The following is a 12,575-nucleotide window of genomic DNA, read 5'->3' as shown; positions in this document are numbered from 1 at the left end:
TTTCTTTCTTTCTTTCTTTCTTTCTTTCTTTCTTTCTTTCTTTCTTTCTTTCTTTCTTGTTTATTGAAAATACAAGATACACTCCCCCTCCAAAATGAAACAATCAAATATGAAAAAAAAACAGTATACAGAAACAAAAGACAAATAGCTTCAACACACACACACACACACACACACACTCACATGATGCTCATGATTTTCTGCTATATTCTTGTTTATTAAAAATACATATTTTGGGCTGGGGAGATGGCCCAGTGGTTAAGAACACTGCTGTTCCAGAGGTTCTGACTTCAGTTCCAAGCAACCACATAGTGGCTCACAGCCATCTGTAATAGGATCTGATGCCCTCTTCTGGTGTGCCTGAGGACAGCTACAGTGTACTCGTATACATAAAATAAATAAATATTTTAAAAAGAGAGAAAATACAAATTTTTCTCTCATACAATACATCCTGACCACAGTTTCCCCTCCCTCCACTTCTCTACCCACATCCAATCTTTACAAGATACACTTTTCCTCTGTTTCCCTTAAAAAAAAGAGCAGGCTTCTAAAAGAAAATAAATATGAAAACAAAACAGGATACAATAAGAAAAAAACAAATGCCCTCAAGGCAATCCAGTAGAAGGAAACAGATCTCAAGAGCAGGCAAAAGAATCAGAGATACCCGCGCTCCCCCTGTTAGAAGTCGCACAAAGCCACCAAAGTAACAGCCATAACATACACAGAGGACCTGGTGCAGACCCATGCAGACCCTGTGCTTGCTGCTTCGGTCTCTGTGAGCCCAATGAGCCCTGCTCAGTTGATTCAGTGGGCCATGTTCTCCTGGTATCCTCCATCATCTCTGACTCCTCCCCCTCTTTCAAGAGTTCCCTGAGCTCCAACAGGAAAGGACCAATGGAGACATCCAGTTTAAACTCTCTTTCCACATAATATCTGGCTGTGAGTCTCTGCACCACCTGCTCTCACCTCCAGCCAGAGAAAGCCATTCTGATGACTAAATAAGGCACCAATCTTCTAATTTCATTCTCAGGTCTTGAACAGTTTTATTCATTTCCTTTAACTGTTTGTTTGTTTGTTTCTCTTAGCCTTCTTTGAGTGATGTATTCATTCCCTCCAATTATTTGTTTGTATTTTCCTGGATTTCTTTGAGGGATGTATTGATTTCCTTTTAAGGACCTTTATCATCTTTGTATAGCTGGTTTTAAGATCTTTTTTCTTAGAGTTCAGCTATCTTGGAATATTCAAGACCTGCTGTAGTGGGCTAGCTGGGCACTGGTTGAGTCATTTCACTTGCTGTTATTGATTGTATTCTTACACTGGTGTTTACATGTCTAGATGTCTGCATTCTAGGTACAGATTTCTGGGTTTTTGTTTATTGTTTTGTTGTTGTTGTTGTTCTTTGGTTTGTTTCCTCTCTGGATTTTTAGAGAGTGGTTGGGAATGTGTTGCCTGTTTTACTAGCCTGCTCTGCTGGTGTGTGCATATGGGGCAGGATGCTTGCTGGTGTGGAGGCTGGAGAAAGGGGAGAATATAATCTCTGGGATCCACAGGAGGCATAAACTGGGGGAGGAGGACTGCTGCTGGCATTCAGTCTCAGTGCTACTGGTTAGAAGTTTGTATCTGAGGGAACAGAGGGTGTGAAGATCCACAGGCAACCTCTCATTGGTTTATTTTCTACCCTATGAAAATATATCAGTAAGGTTGTCTTTATGCAACCTGGAAGAACCAGAGCATGCAAGCCCCCTGGTTTTGAAACATCTCCACTGTGAAAAATAAATATCTGATGCTTGAGCCGCTTAACATATGAGAAGCTGTAGCAACAACCCTAATAGATTAACATACTCAGTATCTGTTTCGGGAAGCAGCATCCTTTCTCTTTGCAAGAAGATCTTGGCTACAAAGGCCAATGATTCCTTGAAATGTCTACAGCCTCATCTGCCTGATTAAAGGTTAATTCTAATATTAATTAATCATTCCTCATTTCGTTTCTTTTCAAACATTTTCATGGTGTAGATAATGAGGAGAAGTCATCTCCTTTGAAAAGTCAGACAAGAACCAACATGGTAGAGAAATTAATCTAAAATTGTTGCAATTTAAACTATTAAGTGGGCTGATACTGGCAGTTTCATTTGGGAATTTAAGATTTCTCTGTTTCTCAAAAGACAGAAGAAAGCATTGGTTTACTGGACAGACTTTTCAAAGTTAAAAAGAAAATTAACTATTGTATTTCATATGTTCAAAGTAGTGCTTGTAGAACTCAGGCTTTATAGTTGAAAATTAGAAGTAGCTAATGAAATTCTAGTGTTAATAGGGACTGTCTGGCTTGCACAAATTCACACAGTTCCTCAGAAATAGATTTAGCTGGACTAAGTTCCTGAAAGATTTCAGATGCATTCTGTTTGGTCATTGCTGCTCCTTAGCCTTGATAGTAAGTGATGTTGGCTCTGGGTAGGTATAAGACATCGAGAAGTCAAGAGCAAAGATAGGTAGGAGAATCTTAACTGAGTCATAGAGGTATTTTAAAAACAAACAAACAAACAAAAACAAAACAAAACAAAACAAGAGCACCAAAAAAACTACTGCTTGAAGCAGGTACTGTAGATTAGAGAAATCTGGAAAGCAAACCCTGAATGGAAAACCCTGGGAGAGCAAGTTGAGTAATGCATACCTTAGAAAGAGCAACTATACTTGTTTGTTGATTTTTTAAATACTTTCTATTAGGTATTTTTCTCATTTACATTTCCAATGCTATCCCAAAAGTCCCTCATACCCTCCTACCCACTCCCCTACCCAACCACTCCCACTTTTTGGCCCTGGCATTCCCCTGTACTGGGGCATATAAAGTTTGCAAGTCCAATGGACTTCTCTTTCCAGTGATGGCCGACTAGGCCATCTTTCGATGTTTGTTGATTTAACTTTTTGAAACAGCATGTCTTACTACATAGTTTTAGCTACTCTCTAACTTTGTATGTATACCAAGCTGGTTTAAAACTTTGGAAGATCATTTTGCCTTGCACTTTGAATGCTAGCCTTGTGTACCACCATGCCCAGTTCCTGTGGGCTTTTTACTCCCTTCAACTAATGCTTTGTTTAATAGGAGCAACTGTGAAATCAAGAGGAATTTGTTTGGAAGGTTTATGGACTTGGTTCTTATATTGTGTTTGAATTGCTTACTAGCCATCTATGTGGAGGTGTCAGGTAGTCAACTGAACAAGTTAGTGGAAGTGTGAACTAGAGATATAACACACATAATATTTCAAACTGTTGGCTTGATTAAAGTTATGTGAAAGGGAAAAAAATGAATACTGTAAAACAGACTGAGATGAAAATTCCAGTGAGATAAAAATACGTGTAAATGCATAAAGTGTTCAAGAAACCAAGGGAAGAGTAGATCATATCAAAGATGGGGTAATTGTTCATAGTATGTTCTACAGTGAGCTAAAGAAAAATAAGTTTGGAAGAATAAGTATCTAATCATTTGACTGCATGAGGATTGTTAATGATTTTGACAGAATTCTTATCTCTAGAGATCAGTAGGAACAAAATAGATCAGTGTGAGCACAGTTTATAAAAAGTAGACTGAAGGGGGCTGGGGAGATGGCTCAGTGGGTAAGAGCACCCGACTGCTCTTCCGAAGGTCCGGAGTTCAAATCCCAGCAACCACATGGTGGCTCACAACCATCCGTAACAAGATCTGACTCCCTCTTCTGGAGTGTCTGAAGACAGCTACAGTGTACTTACATATAATCAATAAATAAATCTTTAAAAAAAAAAAGTAGACTGAAAATAATGGCTATTGACTTATAAAAGAGATTTTGCTGTGAAGCAATGATATCAAATGGAGAAGTGAGGTGGCACAAAACTGTTTATATGTTGGACATGCCTATTGGTTGTTGAAGATGGTTCTACAGAGAAGAAAACTGACATAAGACCCAAGAACAAAGTTCTAGATGGAGAGATATAGTCAGATGAAATGGGACTATTGCTAGTATGATGTTGTGGTAGGAAAGGACAAATGTAGACAAGTAGAGAAATAAAAGTCCAAACATGGGATTACAGATAGTTGAGTGATGTGGGAAAGAAACCAAGCTTTCCAAAGTAAAATAAATATAGTAGGTTTCAACACTGGACACAAAGATAAGAAGTTCATTGTTGACATTTGCAAGTTTGAGGATTGATTAAATGATGATGAAACCCAGATGACAAGTTAGAAGACTTTCAGTGGTTTGTCTGTATTAGAAAACTTTAAAAAGCAGTAGTGAAAGGCAGTAGTGGGTGTAGCTATATAAGAAGATGATGGGTTCTTTTATTTATTTCAGTTGAGTGACAAGTACGTTTTTAAATTGCACTTGCTATTGAGATAATTATCAGAAACAGTATCCAGAAACCCATTGCACAACTCCCTAGATTCCCTCAATTGTAGCATCCCATAATTACACAATACAATTTGGATATTGATATTCACAGAAAACATCAATTGTACCTGGAGTTCTACAGTATCACCCACATTTGCCTCTGTGTATGCATATGGATTTCTGAGTAGTTTCCTTGTTTTGTATGCTAATTCATTGAAAATTCTTTCTGGTATCACGAATTTTAGCTGTCTTGATAAGTTTGTAGCGCTAGCTTGCCATGGTTCTTTTTTGTTTTGTTTTCCAGACAGCTAATGGCATTTTTTCCAAATCGTTATTTGTCATCCATCTTTGACAGTATTTATTTATGTCTTTTGTATAATTTTGAGGCAGACAATGTGATTTTTATTTTTGAACCTTAATTCTCTAGCATTTAGTTGCTTTTCATGTTTCTTTTAAGGAGTTTTTATAAATTCTTTGAAAATTTCATAGAAAGTATTTTGGTTATATTTACCCTCCCTAGACCCCCTCCCACATCTGTACCAACCCAACATTATGACATATTTTTCTATTTTTCAATTCATCTAGTATAGTTTGAGTTCCTGTGGAACTTGTCCTAAGGTATAGTTGACCTACCAGGGTCACATCATTAAAGACATTACCCTCCTTCTAGCAGCTAATGCCATTAGCTGCTCAGCTATGACTGTGACTGTGTGGTCACCTTTCCCTTCTCCATGCTGAGATTTTGGTCTGACTTGAGCCTGTACAGTCCATTTTCATGCTGTCACAATCCCTGTGAGTTCATATATGCAGCCCTGTTGCATCTGGAAAGCACTGTTTCTTTAAACGTATCCACAATTTCTGGCTCTTAGTATTCTTTCCTCTCTCTTCCAAAAAGTACCCTGAGCTTTCTAGTGAGGAGGCTGCTAAAGATGTCCCACTTAAGACTGAGTATTCTGTAGTGTCTTGCTGCTTGAAGTGGGGCCAGTTGTGGTTCTCTGTTAATTACTTTCAGCTACAATAAGGAACTTATCTGATGATTCACCATGTATCTAGCTAGCCAATAGGAGTGAATAACGGCCTGGTCTCTCCATGCTCTAGTCTAAAATATGTGTCATTTTCAGCAGTAGGGTCTAACTGCCCACTTCTGTACTATAGCCAAGAACAATGGCAATACCCTGTAATGACTTAACTTTTTTTTTCTTTTTCTATGGAAGCCATTATTTAAGAATCTTCTCTAAGCAGGCTAGAGTCCCAAGAAGAATAACAGACAGATATGTAGTTTGTAAGAATTTTTTCCAAGTCTCTAGTCATTCTCTTCATATGGTCTTTCATAAAACAAACAAACAAACAAACAAAAAAAGACACCTTTTAAAATTCAGTATTTGAGAAATATTTTTCTGCTGCTTTCTGGTTTCCATGGTTTCAGATGAGTAATCCACTGTCATTCAAATTGATGTTCCTTTCTGAGTAATGTGTGCTATCTCTCCAGCTCCTTGTAAGATTTATTTTTTGTCTTTTTTTCAGAATTTTAATTGTTTTATGTGTCACCGATGATTTCTTTGGGTTTATCCCATTCAGAGTTAGCTTCCGGAATCTGTAGGAGGTATAATTTTAATCAAATTTGAGGAGCTTACACTTATTTCCACACACTTATTTTTTCAGCCCCATTTTCCTCATCATCTTGTAAGGTTCCTATGATGTGAAAGTTCAGTCTTATATTGGTTTGCTGCTTGTTCTTTTTTGTAGTTTCTGTTCAGATTTTTGCATTTGATTCTTCTTTTCTCATGTATACTGCTGCCACCCTATATAATCTCCCGTGTACTGTTAAAATTTGATTTAAAATATTGTAGTGTGCATCTCTAGGATCCCCATTGGGTTCTATCTTCTAATTCTCTGAAATTTTGCTATATTTTCATTTGTGTCACCAAAAGGATAAATAAATGCTGCTACATGTTTTTATAATGGGTCGTTTAAAATCCTTGCAGACAATGCTAAATTAATGCAGTATTAACATGGCCTAAATACTCACCACTTCATTTTAAATGTTTAAAGTATTTTGTATGACACTTGAATATTTTGAAATATGCCCTATATATTTTATTAATATATTCAGAAGATAGAATTCTACGGAAATCTCTTTCGTTGAGTGGATATTCAATAAGCAAAGATAGGGTATGGTGATCTTGTCCTACTTAGTGGGTTATGATTTTATTTACAGCTTAGTTTTCCCCCATAGCTTCCCTCTTTTAAAATATAATTTATTTAAATCCTTTCAACCCCACCCTTGCACTCCTATCTTCCTCTCAATGACCAACTTTTCTTTGACTCTTATTGTTACATATCTATATCTAGATCATAAACTTACACATGCAGTCTGCTGAGTCCATCTTTGTTGTTTGTGTGCATATTACTTTAGAGCTGACTACTTTGTATTAGATAACCAATTAGGAGACTCATTCCAAAGATGACTAGCACTTTCTCAGTACTCATTATTCACCTTAGTTCTTTGTCTATGGCTGGGAATTCATGAAATTTTCCACACGGATGCCTAAATAAGTCATGAACAATGGCATCTTAGATTTTAGATCAGTGCTGTTTTGGTCAGCATGGCCCATGAAATATTTCAGGCTCTCTAATTGTACTTATGGGTGAAGGAGAGAATTTTTGAAGGCAAATAGCTAACAATAGCTTTCTTGGGAAAGCCTTTCTCATTATTTTTACCCATTAAGTATCATTACCTGGTAGGAAGAAGAATGCAATCTTAGGTCTGTTTGTTCCTTTTATGTGGACAAATATTTGTCAGGCATAAGGTAGAATTTTCTTGCTTGGTTTAACCTGATTTTCTGATGTATCTTAAAGGAGTATATGTGAATTGTAGAGACAAACATTGTAGATCTCTGTGTTACAGTGGCTGGTCCCTTCCAGTGCTGTAAGAGTGCTCTGAGTTTCTAGGGGATCGAAGTTCAAGGGATCGAGAATACATCCCTTGACTGATTATTGTGAGGCAGATGCTTAATCACTCCTCCTTGCTTTGCTGTTTGTGTCAAGATCACCTGATATTGTCAAAGGGTTTCTCATGTCCTGCAACAAGAAATTAGCCTGCTAGTTGCTCGGCAAGGGATTTAGGAACTGATGAGCCTGCATCCCATATTTGTTGGGCGCATGAAGTCCTAAGATATCATGCCTCTTTTCTAGTCCTCTTTATAGGCAGCTGTAAGCAGCCTTTTGGGTTGCCTCTTGACATATTTCCATAGTTTGTGGTTGTATTTTGTGCAGAGGAGTAAGTAGATTTGCTTCTATACTTTTTTTTTAATCTACACAGGAGGCCTGTTACATAGTAATTGTACAAAACCACTGTTCTTCATTGTGATATTTTCATATATTTGCATAATATGGGTTCACTGCCCTACCCTTTCTGTCTCCTTTCCTAATTCTGGTACTTATCATTTTCTCAAATAGTCACACTGCTATTTTCATGTGTTTTTGTTTTAACTTAGATTCCACATTTGAGAGGCAGCATGTGTCATTAACTTTCTGAGTCTGGCTTATTTTGTTTATTATGATGATTCCCAGTTCTGTCTATTATTCTACACATGATATGATTTCAGTCTTCATTATGGAAGAATGCTTCATTGGGTGTACCTCATTTTAATTATCCATTCATATATTGACAGACAGCTACATCAGTTCTATATCTTGACTACTGTGAGTACTATAGTAATGTATATGGACACCATTGATGTTTACTAGCATTTATTCCTTTGGATATATACACCAAAGTGAAATAATTGGATTCAATGGTATTTCTAGTTTTAGTTTTTTTTTGTAGTAGCTATAATAATTCATATTCCTATAAATATAGTTTGGGGGTTCCTTCTCACGTCATCCTAACCAGGATTGTTGTGAACTGGTCCTTCTCACGTCATCCTAACCAGGATTGTTGTGAATTGGTTCTTTTCATGTCATCCTAACCAGGATTGTCCTTAATTGGTTCTTTTCATGTCATCCTAACCAGGATTGTTGTGAATTGGTTCTTGATGGGTTTTACTTGATTATCTCCTTTATTTTACAGATTTGGGATTTGCCTTATTCTTAAGTTTATGACATTAAAATACCTCTGTGAGTTATTTATTTGCACTCTATATGATATTTATTATTCTATATCCTTGTATCTCCAAAATTATATATTAAAATTGCCATTCAAGTACCCCAAAGGTTCTAATAAGGTGTGTTTGGTTTTCATTTAATACTAGTAATGTTTATATTTTCTTCTTGTTTACGTCAACAATCAGTGTATTGATTGCTCAAAAGTAAATTTTTTTTTGATTTTTAATATTTTTATTACATATTTTCCTCAATTACATTTCCAATGCTATCCCACAAGTCCCCCATAGCGCCCCCCACTTCCCTACCCACCCATTCCCATTCTTTTGGCCCTGGCATTCCCCTATATTGGGGCATATAAAGTTTGCAAGTCCAATGGGCCTCTCTTTCCAATGATGGCCTACTAGGCCATCTCAAAAGTAAATTTTTAACTTTCCACATGTTTATGTAGTTTCTTATGCTGTTTCTAACTTTATTCTATTATGATGTATATAAAAACTTATTTGATTTTTTTCTAGTTATTAACATTTAATTTATGGTTTAAAATGCAGTCTACTTTTGTATAACTTGCTTTGTCTGATGAGAAAATACATTCTTCAAGTGTTGAGAGCAATGAATGAATTAATGAATGAATGAAGTCTGTTATGCACCTTTGGTAACTTCAATTGTCAGTCCTTAGGTGCTGCCTGCCTTTGTGTGTGTTTGTGATGGCTTCTGTCACTGACCTGGAACTCACTACGTAGACTAGGCTAGTTGGCTAGGTGGTCATATGCATCATGCCCAGCTTTATGTTTGTAGGTTCTAAGAGCAAAGTCTTTATGGTTGCCAGAAAAGCACTTTACCAATGGATCAATCTTTTTAGCCTCGATCCTTATAGTTACCCATTCCCTTTATTAAGATATGATGACTTTTAAAATAAAAGATTTATTTTATTTGTAGTTATATCTAGTTGTGTTCATGTGTGTGTGTGTGTGTGTGTGTGTGTGTGTGTGTGTGTGTGTGTGTGTGTGTGTGCAGGCACTTGTGGAGGTCACATTTTTTTGGGTACCTGTGGAATTACAGGTAATTGTTACCCTCCTTATGTAGATGATGGGAACTGAACTCAGGTCCTCTGGAAGAGAAGTAGCTGTTCTTAATCACCGAGCCATCTTTCCAGACCCTCAGGTGACCTTTTTTTTTTTTTTTTTCTGAGACAGGGTTTCTCTGTATAACCCTGGCTGTCTTGAAACTCACTTTGTAGACCAGGCTGGCCTTGAACTCAGAAATCCACCTGCCTCTGCCTCTCAAGTGCTGGGACTAAAGGTGTGTGCCACCACGCCAGGCTCAGGTGACCTTCTTATCTCCTCTGATTAATTTTGTGTTGAAGTCTATTTTATCAGTGACTCATGCACCTACTATTCCTGCTTATATTGGGGTTCCATACTTGATGTATTCTTTTACAATCAGGACATATTTTTTGTGATCCTTTGTTTCTTTCAAACAGAAAACAGTTGGATCTTGTTTTGAGTGCATCCTGCTAGTCTGCAGTGTTTATGTAGACACTGGAGACTGTTTCCATTTACGAGTATTGATGAGAAGGAGCTGCGTTTTCATAGACTTCTTTCCTGGCTGTCTCAAGTTCATTATTCTCTCCCTACCCTTTTCTTTACATTTAAAAATTGTTTGATTCTTAATTATGTGTATGTGTATGTGTCTGTGCATGAGTGTGTGCACATTAAGTGCAGATGTTTGTGGAGTCCAGAAGAGGGCCTCAGATACCTGTTACTGGAGTTACAGGTAGTTGTAATCACCCTGATGTGGTCCTCTGCAAAAGTAATATGTACCCTTAATCAGTGAATAATCTCTCTATCCCACTAGTACATTTTTGAAATGTAACATATCATATAACCACTTCTAGACCAATCTCTAGAGCAGTATATGGAATAATCTGGAAAAAAATACTATAAAAAATACTATAACAAAGGAAATCTTGATTTATTTATTCATACTTCTCAACATAGTTTGGTGTTCAAAACCTCAAAGGAGTATATCGCTAACTTATCATCCATTAAGTTCCGTGTTCAAAATTATAAAATAACTTCACCCTTCTACTGTTAACTGGAAGAATCAACAGATGCACTGCTGGGCCCTTGGGACACCATCTCTTTTTTTCTGTCCATTCTTACTGTCCATTTAACACTCCATGGACAACCCATAGTCTGATGTAGACAAGTTCTCCAGAATCTGGCCCCCAAGCTATGGTCAAAAGTGAAGTGCATATTTAGCTTCTCATTTTAATGTTTCAGAGTCTTAGCCTCCGGCAACACTTCCAGAACCTTGCTCATAGCAACCATCCTCGCATCCATTTGACAGAATTCACAGGCACTTCAGATCTGCCTTTGCAGCTAGAGGATGCCTCTTTGGCATGACAGCCATGTGCATTTTAGCAGAGCATCTGCTAATGCTAGTCCACGAGTCCTCAGGACCTTCTGTAGTTCTGTATCCAGGAGAGTTCAAAGCAGAAGACATTTGTACAACATCCATGCTGGCCAACTGTTACAAAGTCCACCAGAGCTCAGTCCTAGATGAAACCATTTCTTCTAAGGGCAGCAGATGAAAATCAGGCACTAATCAAGACTCAGGCAGTCCCTTCTGAATTTCCCCCACAAGACTTTCTTGATTAATGGTCACTTCCCCTCTGCTGGCCACTGAATAGAGCTTGATGACACCTTCATTCTGTTCTTGTTCACCAATAATGACCATCAGAGGAATGTCTGTTTTCTCACAATAGTGCAGCTGGGTTACAGTTTAGGGTTGTTTTATAAAGCATCTCTGCCTTGATCCCTGCATCCCAAAGTTCTGCAATTATCTTCAAACGTTCTCAAAGAAAGTTGTTCTAGGGCATGTCCACAAACACTTGAATCTCTGTGGTTTGAACCTTCTCACCAGAAATCTTCATCTTCTGCTCCACAAGGTAGAAGATTCTCTCTACTCCAATGATCAACCTCACATAAGGCACCTTATGACCCTTGGGATCAAACTGGGCTACCAGCCTGTTATAGCACCTGCCAGCAGCCACACTACCCACACTCAGTCTCCTTTCTGTCCTGAGCTGGAGACTCTAGCAGAACTGCTTCATAAACCATTCCTGTAAAATATTCCAGGCCCTAGGTCAGACTCAGATCAAGGGAGATCTTATCAGCAATTCCAAATAAACTCAGGTATTCAAAGAACAGCTTCAGGTCCTCTAGGCCCTGCAAGGCCAGCTGACTTTGGGATAATTTGGGATCCTTGAACAACTCCTCTACCAGGGATATTGGATTTAGTCCCCAATTCGATTGGCCACCTCAGGTTCTAGGCCTTTCTTTGCCACCATCTCATGCCTCATGTCTTCCCAAGACATCTTGTCTAGTTTGTCCATTGAGGAGCAAATGGTACAGAGCTTGCTTTCAGAAACACCACAGCAAACATCCCGTCTACAACCCAACAATCATTTACCTTAATGAGAAAGTCCCCCAGTTTCAGTCCACTGAGGATATCACACATGATCTTCAGACACTGCATCAGGGATCACTGAGTCAAACTCACCAGCAATGTCAAAATTACACTGACAGAACTCCCTGTAGCACTGGACTATGGCTGGGCTCTCTCGCCTCCACACCTTTCCAACTTGATATCGTTTCATCTTCTTCAATTTTTTCATGGCCAGATAGTGAACAAAAGGGACAGTAACTCTCCACATTGATCCTTTAAATCATACATGAGACTGAAGTTGTCTTCATACCTCTCAGTGAGCATTTCTTTTAGCTCAAATGCTGGCATATCCAACCCCTTTGCCCCATGACATTTAAAATATCTTATCAAGAATTTTCTCCCTTACAACCATCTGTTGAGGACTTAAATCCCTGGTGCCTTTTGGAACCGTGATGATAAAATTTGGTTTTTCTTGATGTGGTTTCATGTTAACACTGCCTTTGCAACCTTTAATCCCAATAGTTGGAAGCAGAGGCAGGCAGATCACTATAAGTTTAAGGCCAGCTGGCCTACAGAGTGAGCTCCGGGCAGCCAGGTCTACACACTGAGACCACATGAAAAAAAAAGAAAAAATGGAAAAAAGGGAGAAAGAAAGGGAGGGAG

General features: G+C 38.1%; 1 protein-coding gene and 1 pseudogene across 4 annotated transcripts in view; one reads left to right on the top strand and one right to left on the bottom strand.

The window, feature by feature from the left end:
- Fgf13 (fibroblast growth factor 13) overlaps nt 1-12,575 on the top strand; it is a 518,718-nt gene that overhangs the window by 371,236 nt on the left and 134,907 nt on the right. The gene's annotated exons all lie outside the window — the stretch shown is intronic.
- Nucleotides 11,070-12,399, bottom strand: LOC110286705 (annotated as a pseudogene).

Source organism: Mus caroli, chromosome X, assembly GCF_900094665.2.
Source record: "Mus caroli chromosome X, CAROLI_EIJ_v1.1, whole genome shotgun sequence".
NCBI classification, from domain to species: Eukaryota; Metazoa; Chordata; class Mammalia; order Rodentia; family Muridae; genus Mus; species Mus caroli.
The sequence above is the reverse complement of the archived record's forward strand: the minus strand, read 5'-3'. Positions and strand labels throughout refer to the sequence as shown.